This window comes from Corvus hawaiiensis, chromosome 3 (genome assembly GCF_020740725.1).
Source record: "Corvus hawaiiensis isolate bCorHaw1 chromosome 3, bCorHaw1.pri.cur, whole genome shotgun sequence".
Taxonomy (NCBI): domain Eukaryota; kingdom Metazoa; phylum Chordata; class Aves; order Passeriformes; family Corvidae; genus Corvus; species Corvus hawaiiensis.
The window spans coordinates 9,453,300-9,480,078 of NC_063215.1; positions in this window are offsets into that span (position 1 = coordinate 9,453,300).

The following is a 26,779-nucleotide window of genomic DNA, read 5'->3' on the forward strand; positions in this document are numbered from 1 at the left end:
CTTAGAAACTGAGGTAAATCCATTTTCTCTTCAGAGCTTTCACCCATCACAATTACAGCAAAAATTTTCAGAATAAGAGATAGAATAGTCCCCTGTGAACTATAAAATAAGTTTTGATTCTGAATAGAACCAATCTGCATATGTCACCCTGCCCAGGGGAACGAAAGGTATAAAAATCCCTGTTTACATGTTCTACTGAGTATCCCACTAAAAAAAGATGTCAGCTGCAGAGCCCTTTCACCTTCATTCACAAGGAAACTGAAGCCTATGGGTCATCTGATCTTTATTGGATGTCAGATTGCACCACTCATTTTCCTTGAATTTCAGAAATGTTTAAGCACAACCAGATTTCTCAGACACTGAATGATTGTTGCTTCCCTTTGTCATAACAAACAGCCCTGTGAAACAAAGGACAGTAGCATAAATTATAATAGTTATGGGAGAAGAGAGATTTGAAGTTTTGTTTTCTTTTCTTTCCCCCCTCATGTCTATTTATTTCTGTCCATCATCCGTCATTCTTGGAAGGATTATAAATGCTAAAAAAGGATTTACTTATAAGGAATGGGTTAACTGATTAATAAATATGCCAAATAGTATAAATACACCAAATAGTATAAATACTGGCTCTTATTGGCAAGGATGAAGCTTCCCAAGAGCAAACACAGTAGTTTGCACACTAAGCTGTGGTTAGAGGTTAGAGGAGATTTCCAAGTCTCATAGCAGCATTGCTGCCAGTTGGATTAAAGCTCTCAATCCTGTAATCGATGTGCCATCTTGCAGTCATCCCACAGTTGGTCTGGGGGTGGGGGGGAGGGCCTGGAAGCAGAACACTGCTCTCAAAATTGGTCTTACTGGAACTTAGCTGTTTTGTAAATCCCCACACCAGAGAGATCATCTCAAGTACCCCTTTGAAACTTGGGCAGTATTTTTACACAGGAAGAGGCTGTTTGTGCTTGTATGTGAATGTCCCACAAGCACGTACAACTAGGTGTCACTTTAATTTCCATTCTTTTTCCTGTTGTTTGGTTGTTGCTGCTGTTTTGTTTCAAGATCTAGAAAATTTTAGCCTTATTTCCCATGTAGTATGTTACAGAAATATAGACAAAACCACAATTATTCAAATTGTGTTGCAACTTATGAAATGTTTTCAGTATAATAATTTGTAATATTATTAGTTCTATTTTGGCTTCTTTTTAGTTTATATAATAGGAAAGATTCTATTTCATTAAATCCAATTGTGTGGGAGATAACAGGGAATCAGCAACTATCTGGGGCTCAGTGACACTGCTTCTTTTATTTTCTTTTTTTTTTCTATAGTCTTCGTCATCTGAATTCTCATAAATGCCAGAGGGGCTTTTGTTTATAATTTACAGCAGGTATCAGACATAGAGCAGAACTGGTTGTAAAAGTTTAATTACGTGAAACATTTTAACAAGAAATTGAGAGAACAATATGCCCTGCTCTAACTAAGTGATTGTAGAAATAACATTGACAAGAAACGTGTGTGTTCCTAAATGAAAAACTTTTGCAGATGTAGGGCAGAAAAAACGTTCCATAATTTTAGATTATGCAACCAACAAGAGCTAATTTTTTATTAAGTGATTTAAAAGTACATGCATAGTTTGTTTCATATACAGAGATTCTACACACTTATCCACCTCCACACACACCATCACCCACCTCTGGCTCTAAATTATGCTATTGATACTTTTAGAGCAACTGCCATTATGGCCTACTGATACCTTTCAAACTTTATATTAAAATATTTAGTTGTTCAGTAAGTGACACAAAAATTTGTACTACTCTTCTGCTGGCAGATTTATTGCCCAGGTGGGAAACCAGAATTTATTAAAGGCCATGCGGACATACAGAATTGCTTGTATTCCATTTCTGCACAGCCAAATCCTGGCCCAAATGAAATCGATAGCAAAATGTCTATTGGCCTCAGCAGGAGTAGGCTTTGGCCAGTTAGGTGTATAACTTGAGAAGCACTCTGGGATCCTGTAGGACAAAGCTATATTATTATCTATTAAAATCTACACAAAAATATCATTGAAAGAACACGCAGACAAGAAAATTAATCAGTAACAAATTTGAGACAGATCAGAATGAAGCTTGCCTGTACAACGTTAACCAGAGCTTCTTTATAAGCTTTTACCCAGTTTTACTTAGTATCACAGAGAAAGTCTGCTGGGGCCAAGAATTCTAGGTTCTGGTCCCAGGCCTTAGACACGGAAATATACACATACATCTCATCACCCTTTCCCTTCTTTCATTATCCATCCGAGGTGTTAAGGGACACTGGGACCTTATAGAATAAAAGCCTGTGTTGGATGTTTGCAAGACCCAACTGGGCAAATTCTTGAGCAACACAATCTGAGTTAAAGCTTGCCTCTGTTCGGAGAAGTAGATTGTACTACAGACCTCCCAAGGTCCCCTACAACCTGAGTTACTTTGTGATTCTCTTGTGACTAAATTTATACGGCTTTAGGTTGCCATCTCTAACACTGTACCTACCCTTTGGTAAATGGCTTATGAGCAATTGGCTGCATCATTATTGTAATGTATCATTATTCAAAGACAGAGAAGTTTTATGGTATGCCTGCATGTAAACACATCCTCATTCTGATTGCAACCATGAGCCATCCTAAAATACCCTGAAGCATTCCAGCAACTGAAGCCTTCTCAGCTGGCTCTGTCTCTTTCCTGTTCTATGCTCTTCACGTGAATTTATACAGAAGTGCTCCTTTGCCTTACCAAACCACAGACACTTTCCCAACGTGCAGGAACTGATATTATGATTATTACTATTCATATCCTGACAAAAGGATTGTGGTAGCTGTTAGAAGAGCAAACTGCACATCTCCGAATGGCTAGAGAAGAGTCCTCTGCTAGGCTGGGCATTGGCAGAGTGAAAGGATCAAGTACATGAGCAACAGTTCCACCACCAACTTGGGGAAGTAACAGAGGTCATGCAAAATGCTTACATCGTGCATCTGTTGTGAAGAATTTGCCAGCTGTTTGCTGTAAGCAGAGACCCACCACAAGTTATAACCTCATATTGATTTCCCAGCAAATGAATTCAAGGGGACATATTAGAAACAGTCTTGAATTTATGGGTAAATCTATTAATCTACGCTGCCTTTGGGACTCAAGGAACAAGTTCTTGTCTCTGAACAAGTGATATGAACTAGCTCAAACATTATATAGCCTACAGGAAATAGGACTTGGAACAACTCTCTATTCAAGTGTCCAAGTTTCCTTAAAGAGGGAGCCAAAAGCCATATGCAGCATAGGTGCCTGGGGGACCTGAGACTTGGTCTGAAGCAAGGAGTGAACCAAAAACACAGCAGAGAGAGCATGAAGAATGAAAATATTCACTAGATCTACCCTACAAATGGCATGGTTAGATACTTAGAGGAGGCCACTGGGGTGAGTAAAGATGGTCTTAATTAAGGCCATGCATGGGGAAAAATATCAAACCTACAACTCTAAGTGCTGCCTGCCACTTCTATTACACTACTGAAAGAGGCTGGTAACTCCTGGGTTTCTGGGCAACCTGGTTATTCTTACAGGGGTAATATTCTGCCCTCATTTCTGTTCAGTTTTGACTAAGGATGGAAAGGCAACAGCCTCCAAATCATACTTTTCTTTCCCCACATTTTCCCTACTACCTCTACCTTTATCATAGTTAAGATGTATTCCAATGTTGTTGCCAAGTAGAGGAAAAAAGTTAACATACTTGTTAACTTGTTATTTTGCTGTAATATATTTTCTGGTATTTGCAATGACTACAGGAGTTTATTTCTAAAAAGCTTCATAGTGCTTTTATTCAGTTTTCTCTAGAAAGTGTTTTATGGATATCTTCCTATTCAGCTCTACCTCTGCTCTGAGAGCATTGGTAATTGTAGTTCTATTGGTAGGTTTCATCTATGGAAGGTTTTCTCACTGGAAACCTCAGAAATAGTTTCATCTGTTAACATGTTGTTTTGTCACTAGTCTCATAAACAGCCCCACACAGTGTCCACCAGTCACTCTGAAAGGTCACTTGTTTCTTTCCTTCTAATACCTGTAATATTCTTAAGTTTTAAATCAGTGGCTCACCTGGCTGGAAGTGAAGATCCAAAGCCAGTTACAAGATGCTATTAGGCCCCTGTGCTAAGGCCACCAGATCAAACCTCTGCATTTAGGCAGAAACTCCCCTTTTCCCAGGTATATGCTCACTCCTTTACACTTCACAGTCCCATTTAGACTGCATCATACTATGCTGCTAAAAAGGAAGAAAAATGGAAAGGTGGTATCACTGTCTCCGAAGTTCAGTATAGGTGTTAATTTAATTTATTTCAAGATTGCTACCATTGAATGTTCTCAAAGAGAAGCTGGATAAAAAAAAAAGCTCTCACCAACACCTACTACCTCTGTGCTGCATGACACTTTGAACAGACATTTTCCATTGTTAGCAGGCTGTTTGTCTCTCCATAATGGTCTTTCTCAGTTACTATATTTGTTTATTTAATAAGCCTTTGTTTTTCTCTATGGAAATAATTGGCTTATAACTACTTGCAAACAATATGGACAGTTATGCAAAGGCATTTCATTTTAAAGCTGCAGAACTGAAAACCAGCCAAATCTGAAGGAACACACATCTCTCACACATAGCCCATATTCCAGCAGTACAAACCCCACAATGTCTCTCTCTCAGGCACATCTGTCTATATGTGCAAACATCCATGCAAACACACGCACACGTACTATGTACATTACTGTCAAGTTAAAAGCCTAAAGTTAATCCTTAATCCTTAGGTCATCCCCTTCATTTCAGCACATCGAGCCAGCCAAGCCTTCCCAACATGCCTGTCAGCAGTAAGCTGACGTAACTCTTCCCACTCAGGACCCATTAATTCAGCAGTTTCACCAGTGGTGTTCCACCAGGTTCATCTTCCAAAGCTTCAATTTTTGTTTAAACACAGAATCAGAAAGTTATAGATTTTGGGTCCTGCAGCTTTCCTTTGTTTTTTTTGCACTCTATTTCAGCTGGAATGTGCTGATGAATTCATTGCACAATTATGTAAAGTGATACTGTTGTTCTTATTCAACAATGGCCAGTTCCTCCTCCAAAGGATTTGAGCTGAAATTTTCCAATCCTTTTGGAAACACACTTTTTCAAAGAAAAATTTTGTTGATATTTCACTAGCCCAGTAATGACCTGGTGACTTCTTTGTGGCCATGTGTATTTGTGTCATCTGCACTCTATGTCATCCCTCTTCAGGTTTCCACTGAACATCACTATCTTTTTGGTTTTTACAAATCGTCTTGATGTATACCCCATGTCTGACTTCCCTTAAAAACCCATTGTAGAGACAGGGTCAAGTTTTAATAGCTCACATTCTGGATTGGGGTTCAGTTCCTAGACCAGCTTTTTATCCGCTGCATCATTCATCCACCTCATTTTCTCATATATTAGTTTCCCATGAGTAAAATGGAAATTATACTTCTCTGCTTTTCAGTGGAATTGTCAGAATGAAGCTAACTCATGACCTGGAGACAATCTGATAAGTCTCGTTGTGCTGAAGACCATGAAGTAGATAGACACACTGTAATGGCAACAAGAAATCAAGATACATGTATTGACTTCTCTCTCCCATCATCATGTTTATTGTTTTAGTAATTTGGAGTTGATTTCATGTGCTAAATCACTCAGAAACACTCTAGTCCACCCCAAAACCATCATACATACCAGGCATCAAACATATAACACTCTCATACAGATAAATGATCCGAGGACTGGACTCAGCGGCTGCTAGCAGTTAATTTATATCGTGGTTTCACCATAAACTTTTAACTTTGGAAATAACCTGCCACCCGTTTCAGTTTTTGGCTGCCACATAATGCACCTTTGTGAAGTCACTTTTCTGTCTAATAGAGATGTTTCTTTTTATGGGTGAACATTTGTTTAAAAATAACAAATAGTAATCTCATTTACCGTTCACAAAAAGCGTGCTACTTAACTGTATGAAACCAAGTCCCATTTCATCTGGTTTAATGTTTAGCAAGGCATGCAAACTAGTTGATATTACAGGGAGAAGATGATTTATTTAATAAGATTACATTACTTTTTTTTTTCATTAAAAAAACAAATAATTGCAACCAAAAAAAAAGTGTTTAAAGTAGAAAAGCATAGCCTGCAAAGATTGATACTGAAAAGTCAGCACATATTGGAAAGTCTGATGCTAAGCTCAGCTGCTTCTTCACCCCGTCTCCACTTCTGTTCTGGGTCTGGTGTGCAGCCAGTCTCTGTTTCTGAAGTTGAGTACTCCCATAGTGATTACTGATATCCACCATAATGTAGTTAGCAGATAGCCCATTTGTTCCGCTCTGGATAAGGTTGCAACAGAACATTTTAAGCACACTGTGCTCCCCTGGGGAGGATAAAATTTAGGATATATATAGATATAACATGTAATGTGCAATGCCTAATATATACATTTACATGTTATATCTAATAACTATATTTACATGTTACATCTGTCTGTATTCTCCTTGTGACAAGAAGTTGAACTGGAGTCAGCAGTATTATCTTCTACCCAAGAAGGCCAACCACATACTGGGAAGTTGTAGCTAGCAGGTCTGTGACGAGATCCTTCTCCTCTATTTGGCATTTGTGAGACCACATCTGGATTACTGTGTCTGGTTTGGGGATCCCCAGTGAAAGAGAGCCATGGACATACCAGAGTCAGTTCAGCAGTGGCCAGCAACCTATTCAGGGGGCTGGAGCAAACAAGAGGTAGATGGATGGGTTGCTGAGTCTTAAGAGGAAAAGGCTGAGGAGAGGCATTATTTCTGTTTTCATGACCTGTCACATGATTATGGAGAAGACAGAGTCAAGCTCTTCTTAGAGCAGAAAGACAAAAAGCAATAAATAAAAGCTGTAAGAAGAATAAAAAAATTACCCTGTGAAGAATCAAACGCTAACACAGATCCAGGAGAGGTTGTGGAATGTTCTTTTTTGGACATGTTCAGAACTCAGATGGGAACAGTCACAAACAACTTCATCTGACTTCAAAATTCAATGTAACTTCCAAGTTAGTCCTACTTTGTGTAGGGTATTGGATCAGATGATCGCAAGGGGTACGTTACACTCTGAATTACTCTATTTCATTATAAGACCAAAACCCTGTAGGCACCCCAAAAACAGAGAAAAGCTGTGAGTTCACACCTATGGTAGAGATTTCTCAAAGGAAATCTTAGTTACGAATGTCCTATACAGGAAAATCTTCCAGTGGAACTCACATTCGACTATGCAACACAAATATGTATTAAACCTGGCTTCGGCACTTGTGCTCCCAAAGCTATTCAGTGTAATGTGAATACTCCCACTCACATTGCAAGTCATAGAAAATTGCCCTACACGACATTTAGTAGTCATAGAGTCCCCTGCTTTGTTGTGATCGTCAACGCATGTAGAAATTGTTTTGGTGGTTAGATGGGCCAGTAAATATGATCTTTTGATGTAATGCATTCCTCTTACTCATTAGATGCCTTTTTGAGATTAATCTAAGAATGTTGATCTTGCAGTCAACCAGATAACACTTCTTTTTTCTTTTGGGAAAGGGAGGGATGGGATGTCTACAATTTTCTTGGCTAAAGCAATTTTGATACTTTTATGCATTTGAGCCTTTGTTCTTAAAATAAACACATAAACTTGGCTTAAAGTAAGAAGTAGTAGAATTTGTTTGTTATTAGACTGCACTTGTGATTAGAAGAACCATTAACCAGCAGCTGTTCTTATGCACTGTGTGAGATGACCACACTTTCCCCACATATTTTGGAGGGCAAGAATGGCATGTGCTATGATGCTAAGGATCTCACAAATGTCAAGGATGCCTTTTAAATTACATTTACTGCTGTGTTTCTGCAGCCAAAGAAGCACTGTAGGAAAACAAGGAGACCCTGAGCAATACAAAAAGCCTACGTCCAATTATTTTTACCTCTGAGCTTGCCTTCTGCTATCAGGTTGTCAAGTATAATTTTCTTGGGATGCTGTCCTCGCAGAGAAAAAATACACAAAAAAAGACCGTTCATGCAAACATGAACATCTTCCTAAGGTAGCACTGCTGTGTGTACACCAGAGGTCATGAACCTTTTTCAGAGGACTGTAATTTCTTCAATCTCTTCTATTTAAAGTTGTTTATGCCCTTTTCATGTCCCTACCAGATACTGCCCCAGAAGTGTCTGGTAGGAAGCCATGGTGGATTTCTCCCTATTTTGCCCTTTGTTGGCAAGTGGGTTTGACCTTTAAGATTTTTAATCATTGTTTTAATGATATTTAATGATATTTAATGATAATGAAATGTTTTAATCATTGAGACCTTTAAGATCAAGTCCAACCATCAATCTGACACTGCCAAGTCCGCCACTAAACGTCTCTAAGTGCCACATCTAAATGTTTTTTAAATACTTCCAGGGAGGGTGACTCAACCACTTCCACAGGCAGCCTGTTCCAGAGCTTGACAACCCTTTCCATGAAGAAATTTTTTCCCAATATCCAAACTAAACATCTCCTGATGCAACCTGAGGCCATTTCCTCTTGCCCATTCATTGTTATTTGGGAGAACAGACTGACCCCTACCTGGCTACAACCTCCTTTCATGCAGTTGTAGAGAGCAATGAGGTCTCCCCTGAGCCTCCTTTTCTCCAGGCTAAACACCCTCAGCTCCCTCAGCAGCTCCTTATAAGACTTGTACTTCAGACCCTTCACCAGCTCCTGCACCTTTAGGATCTCCCTGTTTTAGAATATCCAGTCTTCCTGCACTTCTTTGCCCTTCAGGGAGCGGCAGAGTCCCAGCCAGTGCCACATTGTAGTTCTACCAGCAGCTGACGGTTCCTCACAGCCATGGACAAGGGGGCACCCACCACCTTGCATCTCTGTACCCTACCACAGTCCTCCTGGCAGCTGGAAGCTCTATTCATAATAAACCTGCCTGGAACAATTGAACAGACATCAAACTAATGTCATCAAGCTGATTAGCTATAAAGCTAATTTGTCTCTAAAGGTAATAGTGATTGCAAATGGGGAAAATGTCATTGGTATACAGATTTTAGGGTGCAAAACTTGTGCAAAAACATCAGGAAAGGACAGATTCAGGAAAAACAGAGAAAAACACAGATTCACGAGAAGTAGTGCAGCCCTGGAATCCAAAGTGGCTCTAGGAAAGGGTCATTATCCAAACAGTCACTCATGATTAAGGGCATCCTGTGCTGAAGAGTGAGACAGCAACAGCAGCAATGAGAGCTCTGGCCTTACATTAGGCTCTCTAAATACATGGATTCAAGGCATGGGGAAGAATCTTAAACCGATCCTTTACCCCTGTTCAGTACATGTACAGACCTCACATTGTGGCTTGACCTTCACTGGTCCTAAAACACTTGAAGTACATTACTTTTGGCAGCCCTACAGCAGGGTCAGCAACCTCCAGCAAGAGCCAGTAACAAAGAGCTCAGGTGCAATAACATCTTAAATCACCACAGCTGCTTGTTTGGTGTGCGTGAGTCACAGGTCCAAGCGGATGAGTATAAAAACCTAAAGGTTAAATCTATATTAGTAAACTAAATAGTGTCAGGGCCATCAAGCCATCTGGAACAATCTGACGCATCCATAATATTAAACTCTCTTAACCTCTAGCACAGGACAGCTGCCTGCATGTTGCCTGCTGGCAATGGTCCCTGGCCTGAACTAACTCACAAGCCATACCTAGGAATTGTTTGGGAGGTTGTTAGTTGATCTAGGCCAAAACCACACTGAGGACTGTTCTAATAATTGAACAGTGTGGATGAGTACATTCCAATGCCTGTGCCCATGCCTTGACACTCTTTAATTTACCAGAATACATGTACCCATAGTTTTCTGAATGTGTCACTAATCCATCTACTGTCTCTAAGTATTTTGGTCTCTGAATTTATGTATTTGAAACATATGCAGCCTGACAGTACTTCTTTACTCTACACATTCATAATTGGTGTGTTGGCATACAGCACCCAAAATTTCCTCCATAAATACACTTTTTTTGATGACTGCAAATGAATACATCTCTACTTGGAATAAAACCCTCTATGTTTGGTCAAGCCAAGCATACATTCGGAACTGGAGAAGTCTGGAATGCACATCTGGAATGTGTGATGGCATTAAGAGATTCTAAATACCAGAAGAGCAACAAATTTGGCTTCTGAACACAGCACTTACATTTATTTCACAGGCTTTGATATTCTTTGTTTGTCAAGCCTCTGTGGACGCAGAGGTCTGAAGAGTCTTGGTGCTTTTTAACCCACCAAATTTTAGTAAAATTCAGCAAGTTCTCTGGTTCTGGTTCCACAAACATGTGTCAAAGGTAGACTTTTTGTACAACACTACTTCTGGAATTGCCTGAAGATTTTTCCATTTACTACCACTAGTTTGAGCACACTTCCTTTTCTACCCTTCCCTGCTTCTACCTCTCCCATGGACAAAGGCATGGGGAACTATAACTTAGGGATAGTAAGTGCAGAAACCTGAAAATATGCAAAACAAGCCCAAAACATAATTTTCCCCCTTTAAATTGTTGGCTTCTTCTTTGCTTTAATCTGCTTTCCTTCCAAATAAAACATGATTTTTTGGAACGTTACCATGCAACATGCTTTGTTATCATTCAGTTAGTCCATTCTTGTTACCAATCCTTGAGTAGATCTACGTTCTTTTGATATGAAAAAAATCACCTTTCACAGAAAAGACATGGACCACAGGTTGCTCCCCACCTCTCTGCAACAAACATTTGGGAGCAGGAAGTTTCTACTTTTTTAATTTTTTTTTCTCCCAGTTGTTTTGACAATGATTACTTTTAATGTCGTGTCAATAAATCCATTCAAATCTGGAGCAATGTTGGCTTGAATAAACAAGAAAAATTTCAAAAATAACCTTTCTCCTGTATATATTCCAATAAATGGAGTCATGTTATACTCAATAGTAATTATGAGGTGACCCTATAAATTATTATACAGTGATTCATGTTATTCTATAGACTTTAGGTCATACACTTCATTTCAAGCTGAAAGTGCTGCAAAGAATATATTAGGCTCTAGAGGAAACAGGGAAAGAATATAGTGTACACTTCATATTGGTATCACGGGAGACCTGGCTGTGAGAAAGCACTTCCCAGCAAAATATACTGAAATTACTGCAATGAACCTGAGCTGAAGAAGCAACTGCGTGTTTCCCTACTGACTTGAGAGAGGGAGGACATCAGCTTGTCAGCAGAAGCAGTGATTGGAATTAAATCTCCATAAATTCTTTGTCTGTTCAGCACTAGACAGAAGATTAAACATAATAACATTAGCATGGTTTTGTTTCAGAACATGATTTATGATAATGTGACACTGTATAAGAATTGACATACTTCATTCTCTCATAAATTTTTCTTCAGTCTACCTGAAAACACTTTCTGTAGGAGGCAAATAGACCTAAATTTCAGTGGTGGGAAACAAGCATGAGCAACTAAAAGTGAACTAAATGTCCCACAACCACTTAGAATATGGGAGTATGTTGGCCAAGGCACGTATTCCATCCTTCTGATTTTATCAGCCATTTTTCTGTACCTAACCTGTGTCTCCTAGAGGAATCAGTGCATACCTGTCTGGTCTGCAGCAGCTAGACAACCTCTCTCTGTTTTGTCTGACTGACAAAAACGCAAACTTTGAGAATCAATCAAAGCTGGCAGAAGGAGAAAGGAAGTCACCACTAAACTAGGAAATCTAGTTTGCCCATCTCAGTTCCTTTGATTTTGGAGTTTACTGATTCTGTGTCTTGCCTTTGATTTTAATTAACAGCAGAGGGAAGTGTCTTGTTCCAGGAAAACATTTCTCTATTCCTGAAGATGAGCAGGTGGCTACATGACCAATTTCCTCTCTGCAAACGCTGAGCACAACCAAGCCTCCCGTCACCTCCCAGATTCACGACATTGAAAACAAGACTTTTTTCCCACATCAGTTCTGGCTGGCTGGTCCCATCTGTGCGCTACCCAGATAATGCTGGGAGGAACTGGCTGCAAATCAGGTCAAAGACTCCAACAGGATCTGTTTACCCCAGCTGGTATCTTCCTGGTTTTCTCACACCTCTAATCACATCACCAGCATTCTGGTGTCAAATATATGTCAGGGAAAGGGCTGCCCCAAGGATGGCACTTAAAGTGGGCTGTCCCAGACAGGACAGTTCATCCAGCCTAACTCTTGCTTCCCACTCCACTGTGTGCAAAGCTCAGAAGTGAGCTGTACTACCTTCCCTACAACAGCAGGCAGTCCTGAAGGGCAAAGAAGTGCAGGAAGACTGGATATTCTAAAACAGGGAGATCCTAAAGGTGCAGGAGCTGGTGAAGGGTCTGAAGTACAAGTCTTATAAGGAGCTGCTGAGGGAGCTGAGGGTGTTTAGCCTGGAGAAAAGGAGGCTCAGGAGAGACCTCATTGCTCTCTACAACTGCATGAAAGGAGGTTGTAGCCAGGTAGGGGTCAGTCTGTTCTCCCAAATAACAATGAATGGGCAAGAGGAAATGGCCTCAGGTTGCATCAGGGGATGTTTAGTTTGGATATTGGGAAAAAATTTCTTCATGGAAAGGGTTGTCAAGCTCTGGAACAGGCTGCCTGTGGAAGTGGTTGAGTCACCCTCCCTGGAGGTATTTAAAAAACATTTAGATGTGGCACTTAGAGACATGTTTAGTGGTGGACTTGGCAGTGTCAGATTGATGGTTGGACTCAATGATCTTAAAGGTCTTTTCCAACCTCAATGATTCTATGATTCATTGCTTCCAGACAGATTTACTTTTTCCTCTTCAGAAGGTCAATGAGTTCAAGGCAGGTGTGAAAGCTGTTGCATGAAACAGCCAAAGGGTTATATAGTGCACCTTCCAGTGTGTGGTCCCGCCAAATATTTTTGCATGGACTTTCAAGTTGGCCCTAAAATGGTTTCCAAAACAAGGTCAAGGGAATGCATTGGAAACTACTGCTGCCATCATTCAAAGAACAAACAGCATCAAAATATTAAAAGTGTGGAGTAAAATGTACCATATGGTCCTGCTGTAACGACATCCAGCCTTACCTCTGGGGCTTTATTAACCCGAAAGATCCAGGCAGCATGCAGAACACTTTGTCTGAAATACACTGGTCAGTCAGACGATGGCACTGCAGACCCAGGTCCACCAGCTGCCTCCTGCACTCATTAAAACCTTTGCTTGGCCGTTCATTATTCTGTTTTCATTCTCCATCCCAGTTTTCCCCGGTTACCTGGTTGGAAACTGTACCCCCTGATAATTCATATGCTGGCGCAGACAGCCCATGGCAAACGTTGCTAAGAGAGGGACTGCCACCTGTTAAGAATCCATGGTTTGGGGATGCAGTGAAGTGTGCTCCTTTCCCACACTAGTATTTTAAAAGGTTATAGATCATGTGTGCATAATAGGCAGAACATTAGGTCACTTGTCTCACTTACAACAATAATCCGTTTTGATATGGGTCAGGTTGACACAAAGGGTCCACCCATACCAGATCTATTGACGAAACTGATCCCTTTCCCCCAAACTAATGAAATTTTCAACTAATGGGTACTTAAGTTAATAAAGTGTGCCACACATCTGCTAGAAGCCATTTGTAAAATAAAGCACTGGAGTTCAATTTTGAGAACATTGACATAATGTTTGAGTGGCATCCCACAGGGACCCAGCATGGCACCAAATTAAGGAGAGTAACACAATAAACGTGTGAGAAATAACGTTAGTATATAAACAGTAAGTAGGAGCTTCTTTTTCTTTAAAGGAAGTGTAATACTACTTGGGGTTCATACCATCACTAATGAATTGAACGGGACAAATCCTGATCTCCCCTCACAGCCAATGAGCATTTGGACAATGACTTCAATAGGACCAGGATTTAACCTGGGGAATTATTTTTACAGAAATTGGCAACAAGCTGGTTCTTATAGCTAAAAAGTATCTTTGCACTGAACTTGTGCATGACTCAAACTCTCCACTCCATTTTGTGGGGGATTTTTTTTGAAGGAAATTGGAGGAAAAAACATTCAGCAGAGCCTGAGAGATTTATTTTTTAATTCCTGAAGTTATCTTGCTTGATACAATCCAAGCTAAATGTTTCTTAGCAGCAACAAAGCTCTCCTTTTCTGCAGCCCTGGGGATAAAACACAGTAATCATTCTAGACTATCAGCTGAATTTTAATAGTCCTCTTTCCTATGCCACTCATTGCAAACCAAGGAGCAGCAAGGAATATCAGCAATTTGCCTGATCATCATGAGTGGCATTGCTCTTCTTAAAAAAGGTACTTTTCAAACATTGCATTGTTATAGTTGGCCAACATTTTTGCATGAAAAACACTTTTGATTTTACAATTACATTGAAAAATGAAAAACAAGCGATTTTTGACGGTACCACTCATAATCAATTGCCTTTTCAAAACAGTAAAACAACATCTGAAAGAACTTAAAAGATTTTTTTTTAACCAAATAAAATTATGTAACTTTTTGTAGTACTTCTGTCATATTTTGGAGAGGAAAAATTGCTACATTACTAAAGCTAAAATTTTAATTCAAAAACTGAGAAGGATTTACAGCTCTATTTACTAATTACTCTTTTTCTCAGAGTTTATATGGAGAAAAGATATGTTGATCTTATAAAAAAGACCTTTAGATCTCCTTGTTAGCATATTCCTAAAGCAGTTTTTGAGTTAAATGGGTGGTTGCCAAGTGATGTGAAAAGCTTATACTGAAGAATTAGCAGAGTTTATGCCTTGACTTTGATACACATTTATTGTCCCATTGAAGACAGGATGAAACCTGGCCATAGACAAGAACTCCAGTCCTGCTTTTGCTTTGCAGCTCCCACAGTTGAAAATGCTGTTAAACTGTGATTGCATTTACAGCAAACATTGGTCATTATTCAATCTATTTTTTTACTTATAAAACCTCTCCATTTTTAACCTTATTCATTCATACCCCACATAGATTAACATTGTAAACATGCTGCTTTCTCTCTTTTCCCTCAGTTGTCCTCCATTTCAGCTTTTAGTTCTGGAAAACAGGAATCAAATGCTCATCCAAGTTCATGGGCTGAGCCTTAATCTGGCCTCAATCTAAATGTGGTTGGAACCCCCTTATCCACCCTACACTGGAATACAGTTACTCTCATCCCTCAATGCATACATATGTTGTTCCAAGAATAATGTTTCTCACAATATTCCCAAGCTTTCAACACTGAGTTCAATTGTCTTTTACAGTACATATATGGCAGGGTGGGGAGGGAATAGATGGGCATGTGCAGAGGAAAATCCCAGTCAAACATCACTGCTGTGAGACTGTTTTTTCCAAGCTGGTTGACTCCAGGATGCATTCATGAAATAGTGCCCAAGCAAACCATTTCTGTATTCCTCATCTTATAGCACACAAATACATGGGAGCCTTCTCAGCAACTGCAGTAGGGTTTGAACTGCATCCTGCTCTGCTCAGGAAAACCAACTTGAGTGGGCTGAGGAGTCTGTTGTGTCTGCATGGGAGCTGAGTGGGTGGGTGGGTGGGTGGGTGGGTAAGTGGACTGAGTGAAGTTTAACTTTGGCCAGGGCCACATCCACGCTCGAGTCATTCAGCTGCCAATCTCACCTGTTTTACCCTGCTCTCAAACATCACCCTCTGGGTCCATCTCTCTGGGAGTGAGTCCTTATCATTAAAAAGTGCTGGATACGTGTTTTACTGAATCCCTCAGCATCTGAATTTAGCAACTCTAGTTCTGGTTAATCTGGTTCTGTTATGAATATTATGGGCTTTTAGGGAGGGTTGAATCTAGAAGCCCAGCTCCCACTTTCTCCCTTTTCTGAATCAGACCTCCATTGCTTTTAGCTCATTTGTACCATTACACATGAGAGAAGAAGCCACACCAGAGGTTACACTTCTTCTCTCTACCAAAGTGTGACTTCAGCTGGTGTCCTTCTGTGTGTAAGGATATGGTGGGACAGTCATTTACCTGTTTGGACTGATCCTGACACCTGAGGCAATGGAAAGTAATCTTCCATCCCAGGCTGCAGAGTCAGCAGGTTAAGTTTTAACAAAATCTTCTTGAAATTGCCAAGTAGAGCTGTTAAAAAAAAAAAAAGAAATCTTCTCTATTTCAAATGTTTTCATTTTGAAATATTTCTCTTTTCCATTTTCTTGATTCTTCCCCATATTTATAATTGAAAAGCATTATGGGAACAGCCACCAACATTTTTCATTTATCAAATACAGGGATTTTGACACATGCTATATATTAACATAAATTTCCTTATGCTGTCTATGAAAAACGTATTTAAATAATACTGAGGAGATCACAATTATTTCCTGGTCAAAACTCATGCCAAAAAGTCTACTTGCCTGTGCTATCATTTGGAGGGAGTAAATTGCCATCGTATCTATTATCAACTTTTCCTTTTTAGGGAAACACCTGCATAATCTGCAGAGGGAAATCTGGCAGAACTCCACTTCAGCCTCCTCATGTCTCAGTGTTACTCTTATAGCCTGAGGTTAAATTCTGCTGGCAACACACATTTATGTTCTGGAAGCAATTTTTTGTTAACACCTATGGTAGCTCTTAGCATCAAGTTACTTAACAATTAGTAGAAATCATTGCAGTTGTGCTCTCTTTTATGTCAAATTCCTACCACAAAACCAAAAAGAGAATAAGCCACATCAAATGAAGAGAAGAAACACTACCTAAGTATTGTTTGGAATGAGGGGAAAAAGGTGTCAGACTCCATGAATCCTGTTATAAATTTATTTGTGCTGTTGATTTTATATGAGTAATGCTTAGACATTCCATATGCTGCATATAGGTCAGTGCATGTTTTAAAACAGAGCTAAATTCCTCTTTAGCCCTTCCTTTCTCCAAGGTTAGTAAGTTTTTGCACATCTGCAACTTTGACTTGGTCCGTATACCCTCACAGTTTTTCTTCTGAAAGGTCACATTTTTCCAATCAAAGAATATTTGCTATGAACTTAGGAAAAGAACCTTAGGTGCCTCCAAATAGTAAATTATGGTTTCATGCTCAGCTCTCACATCTCTGGACAAATGAGGTATGAACACCAGACACACAAACAGTGACATTTTTCACATGCACTTGAAAATTTGTCTTCTGCAGGTAGAATCAAGTGGAGTTTCAGAGCTCTAACTGTGCAGTATTAATAGCATATACTGCAGACCTCTGGAGTGTTTTCAATTGCCACACTGCCAACACAGGGAGAAATCCCTCTGCAAACCCATTCCATGTACTTGGCATGTCACCTTTGCGTGAAATGCTGACTGGAACAACTGATCATCAAAGTATGTGATCACAATGTACCACTGCACAGATCAAGAGAGGAACTTAGAGATTAGAGAGCTGGAGAAGGAGTGAGCAGATTGGAAATGGGAAAGATGATGAATTCAAGGGATTGGTAGCTGGACACCATAAGGCAATCATGGCCTGCCTCTCAGAGACATCTTGGTACCTAAATAACTTCGCAAATTTTCATCTCAGCATCAACATAAAAAGACAGAATCTGTGCTGCAAATAGGATTAATTAATAAATTTCCTAATTAGACATTCATATTTCTTAAAAGAAAGCACAAATTTCTTGGAGAAGAACAGCAGAGGGACAGACACTTTCTGCTGCAGGGGGAACTGGAATCAGATTGTGCAAGCAGCACCAGTAAACTCCATCTGTAATTGTCATCTTCCTGGTGGGCCACACCATCAAGCATCTCCAAGGTCTGTCATGGTCTCTTTGCTCTGTGGCGAATAAGGATATTCATCAAAAAGCTCCAGGTTCCCAGGTCTCACACATGGGTGGCTCCGCTTGGGAGTGAAAGGATACAACTGTATTGGAAAATAGCCACATTATAAATCCAGCAAAGGAAGGGATTTTGTAATAAACAGGGAATATCAGAGACAAATGAGAAATAAAAAAGTAAAGAGCCCCCTCCAGTGTCACCACATACGTGATTAATGAGACTTAAGGAATTCACCAATAGACTCTCCAAGCAACTGAGTTCTGTTTCAATGGTATGCAGTCAGGTTGGATTTGTATTCAGAAATCCCAGCTGTACTCAATACCCAGGACTATTCCATATATGTGAAAAGAATTACACGCAGCTCAGCTAAGAAAAAAAGGAATTGCCATTCATAGGATATTTTTAAGGCCAGGATATTGCAATGGGCATTTTTACTATCTGACTGTTTCTCCTCTCCTTCTTTAAGTAGAATGCAGGGAAATTGGAAAGTTATTAAGTTATCAAAAAGTTCTAGTTTAACAGTGGCCTTCAGACAATCTCCACTTGGATGGTACGAAATGAAATTAATGTATTTTTAAAAAAGCAAAACACAAATACAGTGCAATGAAAAATTAAGACAATGAGGTTCTGTCTGCCTGACTTTTGTCTTGATATCTAACTTGCATGCTTAGCTTCTCCTTGAACCTGATCTCACTGTCAGTGGAAAGAAGACACACTTTCCCTGGGTACTTTATTTTTCAGACTGTTGGCTTCAGATCTGAAAAGTCCCCTGTGCATCTTGCACATTGGTCATCTTTCCATGTGTTGGAGGCCACACACTGGGTCTTTGAGATTGTGGCAGTGAGACTGAAGACTAATCGACTTCACATCTGTAAAAGACTTAAGGAGAGAAACCTGAATAAATATTTCAAGGGGTGGATAAAGTAGCATTTATACAATTCTGGTCCATTTCTAATACCCACTGAGATCCCTGGCTGTTTCATTGTGAAGCCAGAAGTGAACGAAAGCTGAGCTCCTTTCCCATTCATAGTTGTTCTCTTTTTATTTAAAACAATATTTTGAAACATTTAAACCATATGGTTTCTTTATAGATAGTTTACATTTTTCTGCAGTCAAAAATGTATCGATAGCTCCTTATTAACTGACAATGTGATACGATCATAATATATTAATAGTTAAGAATTAATATGTAAACTAGAAATAATGCCTAGCTTAAAAATCAAGAATCTATATCTTAGGACAATCCAGAAAGGGCTGCAGTGGTTGTATGTGGTATGGATGGAAATGTTCTACGAGGAAAAATTGTGTTTAGTCTGGCAAAGATTCACTTGAAAAGTGGTTTAATGATAGTATACAAAACACAGACAACTGAAATCTGGACAAAAGACAGAGGTATTAGAGAACCTAATTTCTTCAAATTCTGTAAGATGATTAAAGTGAAAAAAAACAACCAGATCTTATTCTAACAGACAACTGCTGGTCTTGTGTAGCCCTTTAGCCTTTTAAAAATAACCAGGAGAATTGCAGAACAATTAGTAGAACAAATATTTGTTCTTACTCAAAGCATATTGAATAGATTTGGAACACAGGATGCAAGTAATTATCAGAATCAAAATAGGCTAATGTTCTCCAATGCTATTTGTAAAGCAATTTGAGTTTCATTATTAGAATGTGTATTTAACATATCATTTTGAATCTCATTACATGCTATTTGGACTAAGCTTAATAGGATTATTATTTTTGGCATTCATGGTCATGCAATATCCATAAACAATGTTTCTGAACCCTTTAATACAAGAAACAGACATATGGTGTCAAGAAATGAGCAGGCTTTTCAGCATTTTTAACAGCACACTTTTAACACACTCTCAATTTCTGTATTTCTAGGAATATTTGTGAATGTGTCACCATTAAAGTATTACTTGCCCATCTCTCTGCTTGTCTACTCTGTCTTCTACACATGGGAATAAACATGGTTTCATTAAAAACCTTATTATATTATTTACGGCCCATGCTTCATTCTGAATTTTTTTCGAGCACATTTCTAGAGAATTACTTAATATTTATGAGGTGATAGAGAAAAAAACCTTAGCACTTATCTTGTTCTAAAAGTACAAAAAAAGGAAGCAGTATAAATCTTATTTCCCAAATATGAGAAGTTAAATTGTTTATCCCCACATCTAACATGGTTTCTAATGTGCACACGAAGCCCCCATGACTGGCAGTAGCTGCTCTACAGTGTCTACACAATGAGATATTGTCCACAGAAATCTCTGAGACCCACCTTGAAAAGCCCAAAATCAGAAAAAGGTGGAAGCTGCCCTGCCCTTCAGATAAGAAACCATGCTGATAGCAACAAAACTGAGTATGCTTCCTATTCACCCATTGGGTGTCATATCCATTACACATCCATGTGATCAGTGTCCATCACATGCTGACCTTACAAATGGTCACTGAGCTTCAAGATGAACATTTATGAATGGATATGCTAATGGAATCACAGGATGCTCCTGGTTGGAAGGAACCTTTAAAGACCATTTAGTCCAACCCTCCTGCCATGAGCAGGGACACCTTCCACTAGACTAGGCTACTTAAAGTCCCATCCCACTTTACCTTGAATATTTCTGATAATGAGACATCCACAAGTTCTCTGGACAATCTGTTCCAGTACCTTACCACCCTCAAATGTAAAAATGTAAAAATGCAAAAAAATAAAGTAAAAAAACTTCTTCCTTATGTCCAATCTAAACCTACCCTTTTCCAGTTTAAAACCATTTCCTCATGTCCTGCCACTATAGGCCTTGGCCTCCATCTTTCTTGTAAGCCCCTTTTATGTAATGACAGGCCACAATAAGGTCTCCTCCAAGCCTCTTCAAAACATTTAAAGCTTGATATCTTCATACCCCACCAGTCTCTGCTTGCTCTCCATGGCCACCTCTTCTGAGAAAGGTGGAAAAATCACTTCTGTCACGTGATTCTGCATCATGGCCAGTATCTGAGTCAGCCAGCTGGGACCTGCCATGTTCCACTGGAGGTGCCAAAGGAGGTCACAGAACTTGGACAGAATAAACCTTTTGTAATATGTCAGCAAGAAATGTCTAGTGGTTTGATCCCTGTGCATTCAGTCATGATTGCCCTCATAATGTGTGCTGAAGGGAGGGAATGAATCATCAGACAGGATGTCAGATGGAGCCCTCTTTACAAGAGGTTGAATTTTTGCTTTCTTTATCTATATTATTTAATTCAATGTGATGTCTATAGTATGCATAGACATCAGTATCCATCTGTCAATGGATTCAGTGCAGAAGAAGGAAAAAAATGGGTATGTATGAGAATATGGTGATTTTAACCATTAATATGGAGTCAGCAAGAAGTTCGTAAGAGGAATTGAAAACACCTCAGTAAATATTTGGTGCTGCCTGACATAGTGTATATCAACCCCATCCAAGTGATTGGCCTCTGAGGTTTTTTCCTTTAATCTTGCCTTGACTGAGTCTTTGTGCTAAATTACAAGCTCTTTGGGGGAGGGACTGTGTAAATGTTCAAGGAACACCTACTGCAAGAGGGTCACAATTATGACTTGGCAGCATTTAAGAAATAATGAAGAAAAGAAGAATGAGAGTTGGGTTCTTGAAATGGCATTGTTCAACCTTCAATATCCCACAAAGATACAATTGAAAGTAACTAAATAGTAGGCTTAGTCCCACCAGTCTGAAAGAATTCCTGAAAGAATTTCCAGCCTCTTCAAAACAACAAAGGAAGCTGCCAGTCTGGCATGTAAGGATAGATTGGTGCCTGGTGGAAGTAAATTCCTCGTCTGAGGCAAACATTTCAATTACATAGCAGGAAATCCTATAGCAAAGAAGTTTCTGCCACATTCAGGAAGACTAGGAGGGCTTGACTCTACTCCTTGCACAGCAGAGAAAGCTGAGAACATTTCTCTGGCTCCCCAGAGCAAGAAAAAGGGTGATTCTGTTAATTCTGCCTCTCATCCTTAAACAGGTCCTGTGATACAAGATTGAGCCCAGGTCTCAATGAAGTGTAGGTCAAACCATGTGAAATTAAACAGGAAGTAAGGGGGACAGATGCCATCTCCTCCAAAACTGCAGAGGAGCCAGCCTGCAATTAAGCAACCTGAAACTAGCCAAGAACGCAAAGTTTAGTAATTTGTTGTTTCCCAATTTGTTAATACATGGTCCAAGATCAAAATTTTGCAACAGATGTTGTTTTCACCAGAAAATTTTAATTGCATTATACCAAAATTTAGGCTTTTGTAATTCAGTGCAATCTCTCCATTATGTTTAAAAAATGTGTGTAATTTAAATTTATTGTTGTATTTCAGCACAGTGATAAACAGCAAAATATTAGGCATTACCACATAACCATGCTGTGCTCTGCTCAAGCTTTTGTTTTACATCTGAGACATCCATTTTGAAACTGGATGCTAACTCATTCGGTAACTCTTTGGATTAATGGGTTTCCTCATGTGATTTTGGGAAGCACTTCTTTATTTGAAACATTCCTGTTCCAGCACTGCTTTACCATAAATTTGCATAACTAAATATGAGGGAAACCAAGGGAAAAAAATAGATCATAAATTCATGAGATTTACAGACAAAAGGAGAATAGGGTGATGATCTGTCTCCTTGCAAATATGGGGCATCATGGGGAAAAAAGGACAAAGCTGCAAGAATTGAGCTAAAGACAAGTGTTCCAATGGCTTCTCTTTTTCCATTCACACCAAAACTGGAGATAAGTCAGAAAAGGCATTCTATCACTACTATGGAAAAGCTGTAATCAAGCTTGTTATTAAATATGCATTTTTTTCTTCTGAGTGAGAACAGGATAGTGCTCATAGGAGTTGTTTCAATAAGAAGTGCTTGTCTATAAACAGTTTTATACCGCTGTAACTAAAACCAGAAAATTATGACCAGCAGAATTGGTGCAGCCCCACAGTGCAAAAGGAGATCTCTTGACGTGTGTTTAATGCTATTTATGCTGCAGGGCATTTTAACTGGAGGTTTTTGTCTCTGTTCACCCAGCAGGTGCCATAATGGCTATCGGTCCACACAGACTCCTGTGTCCTGGCACTGCTACTCCCACTCAGTGCTGCATGCTGTCGTATGGTGAGGCTGGGAAAAGGGCTGCCACAATATCAGCGTGTCAACCACCTCTGTCCCATCTTCACCTGATTCCTCAAGGCACCTTATTCCAAGTGCAAATGGACAAATGGTACTGAAGGGACCAGATTCATTTTGTATCTCTGCAAGGTGAGATTTTTAGCTGTACAGCTCTGCTCTCAATCAAACTCTTCTTTCAGCCTTCAAGGTGCTGGTTTGGAGGAAGGCAGAGAAATGGAAATTTGGGGGAATGTCTCCTGCTGTTAATATTAATTGACCTAAGGCAAAGATGAGTGAAATTAAGAAGAGCAGATACAAAGGAAACATAAATGTTTGTAGAAAGGTAGAAGTAGAAAAGCTTTGGCATATGCATGAATATTATTAAAACAGCTTTTATCCTGGGCATAAATACTTAGAATATTTGTGCTTTAAAAACTTAAGAAGGAAAAAAAAATCATTAAAATAGATTCTGAAACAAGATTCATATCACACAAAGTGTATAAACTTTAAAAACCTTCTCATATCAAACCTGTTTTGTCAAAGAAACGACTCAGAGGTAATGGAGTCTCCATGACAAAGAATGTATCTCTGCATGAGAGAAAACTATCTCATGTACAGAAAACTCTTGGAGTAAGCCAGTCTGCACTTTGCCAGGCCAAATGCTGCCATAGCACTTGGGAAGCAAGGAGGCATGCAAGAGTCAAGGGTGAAGGAGTTGGATGGCTCAAGGCTGGTTCCCAGGGATAGATTGCAATAATAACACTGAACAGTCTCCGCTGGCAGTGATCACAGCTGAGCCCCTTGGGTCTTCTTGGGAGACAGGGGATGCTGTACCAAGGGTAAACATAGCCTGAACAACTCAGGCTAACCCTCAGTAAAAACCAGCAAATACAACAGAAATCCAGGAGCCTGAGTTTTAAGTATATTGGTAATACAGGAGAAAGCCAAACCGTAAGGCTGCCAAGAGGCACAAAATAAAAATCAGTTTGCTGAGCAGTCGGGACTATTTTCACACTTTACTTTTTGTTACAGAAATCCATTCCTTACTATGTTTCACTAAATTACAAAGCAGGGTTTCATCCACAAGGAATGTTTGTCTTACAGACCAGATCCTGTTCCAGCTTGGACCATTGCACCTCAGCCATCCTGCTGAATTCATGGGACACTGGAATCAGTTCCACAGACACATTTGGGCATGAAATTCATAGATTCACAGAGTCATTAAAGTTGGGAAATACGTCTAAGATCATTGGGTCCAGCCATCAACCTAACACTGCCAGGTCCATCACTAAATCATGTCCCCAGGTGTCACATGTACATGTCTAAAATACCTCCAGGGACAGTACGCAAACAGTTCCCTGGGCAGCCTTTTCAAATGCCTGACCACCCTTTCAGTGAAGAAATTTTTTCCTATTATTGTATATAAACATCCCCTGGAGCAATTTGAGGCCATTTTCTCTCATCCTGCCACTTGTTACCCGGGAGAAGATGCTGACCCACAACTTGACACAACCTCTTTTCAGGTAGAGAGAGGTAAGGTCCCTCCTGAGCCTCCATTTCTCCAGATTAAACACCCCCAAATTCCCTCAGCCACTCCTCATCAGGCTTATTCTCCAGACTCTTCACCAGCTTCATTACAATTCTTTGGACATACTTCAGCACCTTTTGGACACACTAGAGCACCTGAATGATCATATTATCATTGGAAACAGAAGTAACTATAGCCAGAAAGAAAGCTGTATTCCACCCAAACTAACTTTTTCCAGCTTTTACCACAGCCATCATGTATCTTCCCACAGGTTTATTTTCTAATCACTAATTGTAGCCACACACTAAACAAATATATTTGTTCACCCTACTCCACATTTGAAATTCATACACAAAGAGTGTGTTCCAAAAAGACTTCACAAATAATGAAGATGATCAAAAAGTGAGTTCATCTCAAGATCTGCCTCATTCTTCCTATGAGAGGAAATGACCCCTTGCTCTTTGAGAAGGTTTAGAGTAAGTGAAGTGTAACTTATATTCTGTTTGGCATGGATAAGGTCTTGGAAATCATAGCATCCAGAGGGTCACCTCTTCTTGCTTGAAAGAGACACCCTGGAATGTGTGGCAAGTTGTTATTTTTCAACAAATCTCTGTTTTGTGGTCTTGTTGGTTTGTTTGGGTTTTTTTGATTTTTCTTTTGTTAAACACAGATAATGGCCTATTGGAAGCTAGAACTGGCAAGCCTCTTAAAGCACTGTTATGTAGATAAATTAAATATTTGGATAAGTTAGGCTTATTTGTGTCAAATATTTATTTTGATTGAATGCTTGCTCACGTTTTCAAAAACAGAAATATGTTTGTTAATCCATAGAAAGGATTTGTATTGTTGGTTGCCAAAGAAGGCAGCTCCAGTATGGTTAAGCTGGTATAACTTGGGCCAAGAGCTGTTCTAGAGTCTGGCATCAAGAATCATGACTTTCCATTTCACAGAGTGATCTTGGAGGAACAGGACCTGGAAATGGGGTGTTACAAAGAGAATTTCTTATAAGCCAGTAAAAAATGAACCAATCGATGACTCTGGTTTTTGGTTTGGTTTTTTTTTAAGAGGAGGGGAACAAAAATAAGTCAGGATAAAGTCTGGTTTTCTTTCACTAAGTGTGCCTCCTTACCTGTTTCCTGCTACTCAAACTCAGATTCAGTCACCTCATGTCAGGCATTTAGCTCTAGCCACCAAGTCAGAGGAGCATATAAGCTTTTATGTTCCTCCCATGGCCAGTAGATAGAGAGACGGTTCCAGAATGTAGTGTAGCTTGTGAGCTGTCATCTGGAAGAGTCGTTTTTCAATGACTGTTGGGGGTGTAGAATCTTCTAGCTTTTAAATGGCTCTGAATACCCAAGATGGATCTAAGTCACAGAACTCAGAGTATCATTTCAAATGTCAACGTCATTTCAAAATTGCCAATATTCTAAATCAAAATAAACACAAATATTTATTTTAAGTTCTCAAAAACCTCTTAGCCTTGGAGATCATGCAGACTTTGATATAGAGAAAACTGAGAGCTCAAGCCTTCAATCAGCAGCTGAACAATTTATCACAGGTGTCTGTCACTAGTTATGTGTGGTTAATGTGAGTCCACCTCTCCACTAATGCACTAATGGTAATGAGGATCCACACCATCAGGCACAGAAATGCAGACAATCTTACTGCTTTAAATGACTTTCTATCAATCTTACTCTACGGTTACACTCAGCCAGTACACAGCTTGAAAACAGAGCTTAAACCAGCTCTTAAATAGATATAATTCATAAAACTGTTTAAATAAACTGCAGTTGGGTTGCCAGGTGACAAATATGCACACAGAGACATATACAAGTGTTGCAGCACAGATTACTGCAACATGCATAAAGACAACGAGGCCCGTGGAAAAATAGGGACGGATTCTTGATAGATGTTTCAGAGATGTTTATTTTCCAGCCGCATGGCCAGGGACTTGCCGAAGAGCTCCTCAATCACGGGACAACCTGGGTCCTCCCCGTGCAGGGGAACACAAAACAACCAATGGGGAACGGGATTCACCAGGGGCAGGGAAACCCCGTGCCTCTACCCCAGGGTCCCCTCTCCCAGGACCCCATGGCAGGGGGGAGGAACCCCAACATACAAGCCCTATGTATAATAAAAGAAAGTGATGTCAACTTAATTTTTAATCTCTCTAACTGCATATTAATGACAACAAAAGATTGTTTTGAGTGTACAGTCACTTCTTGATAGTTCATCAGCATTCATGGTATCATGCTGTATTACTAGGGGATTTTCTCTTTTTTCTGGCATCTGATGGAATGATTATCTT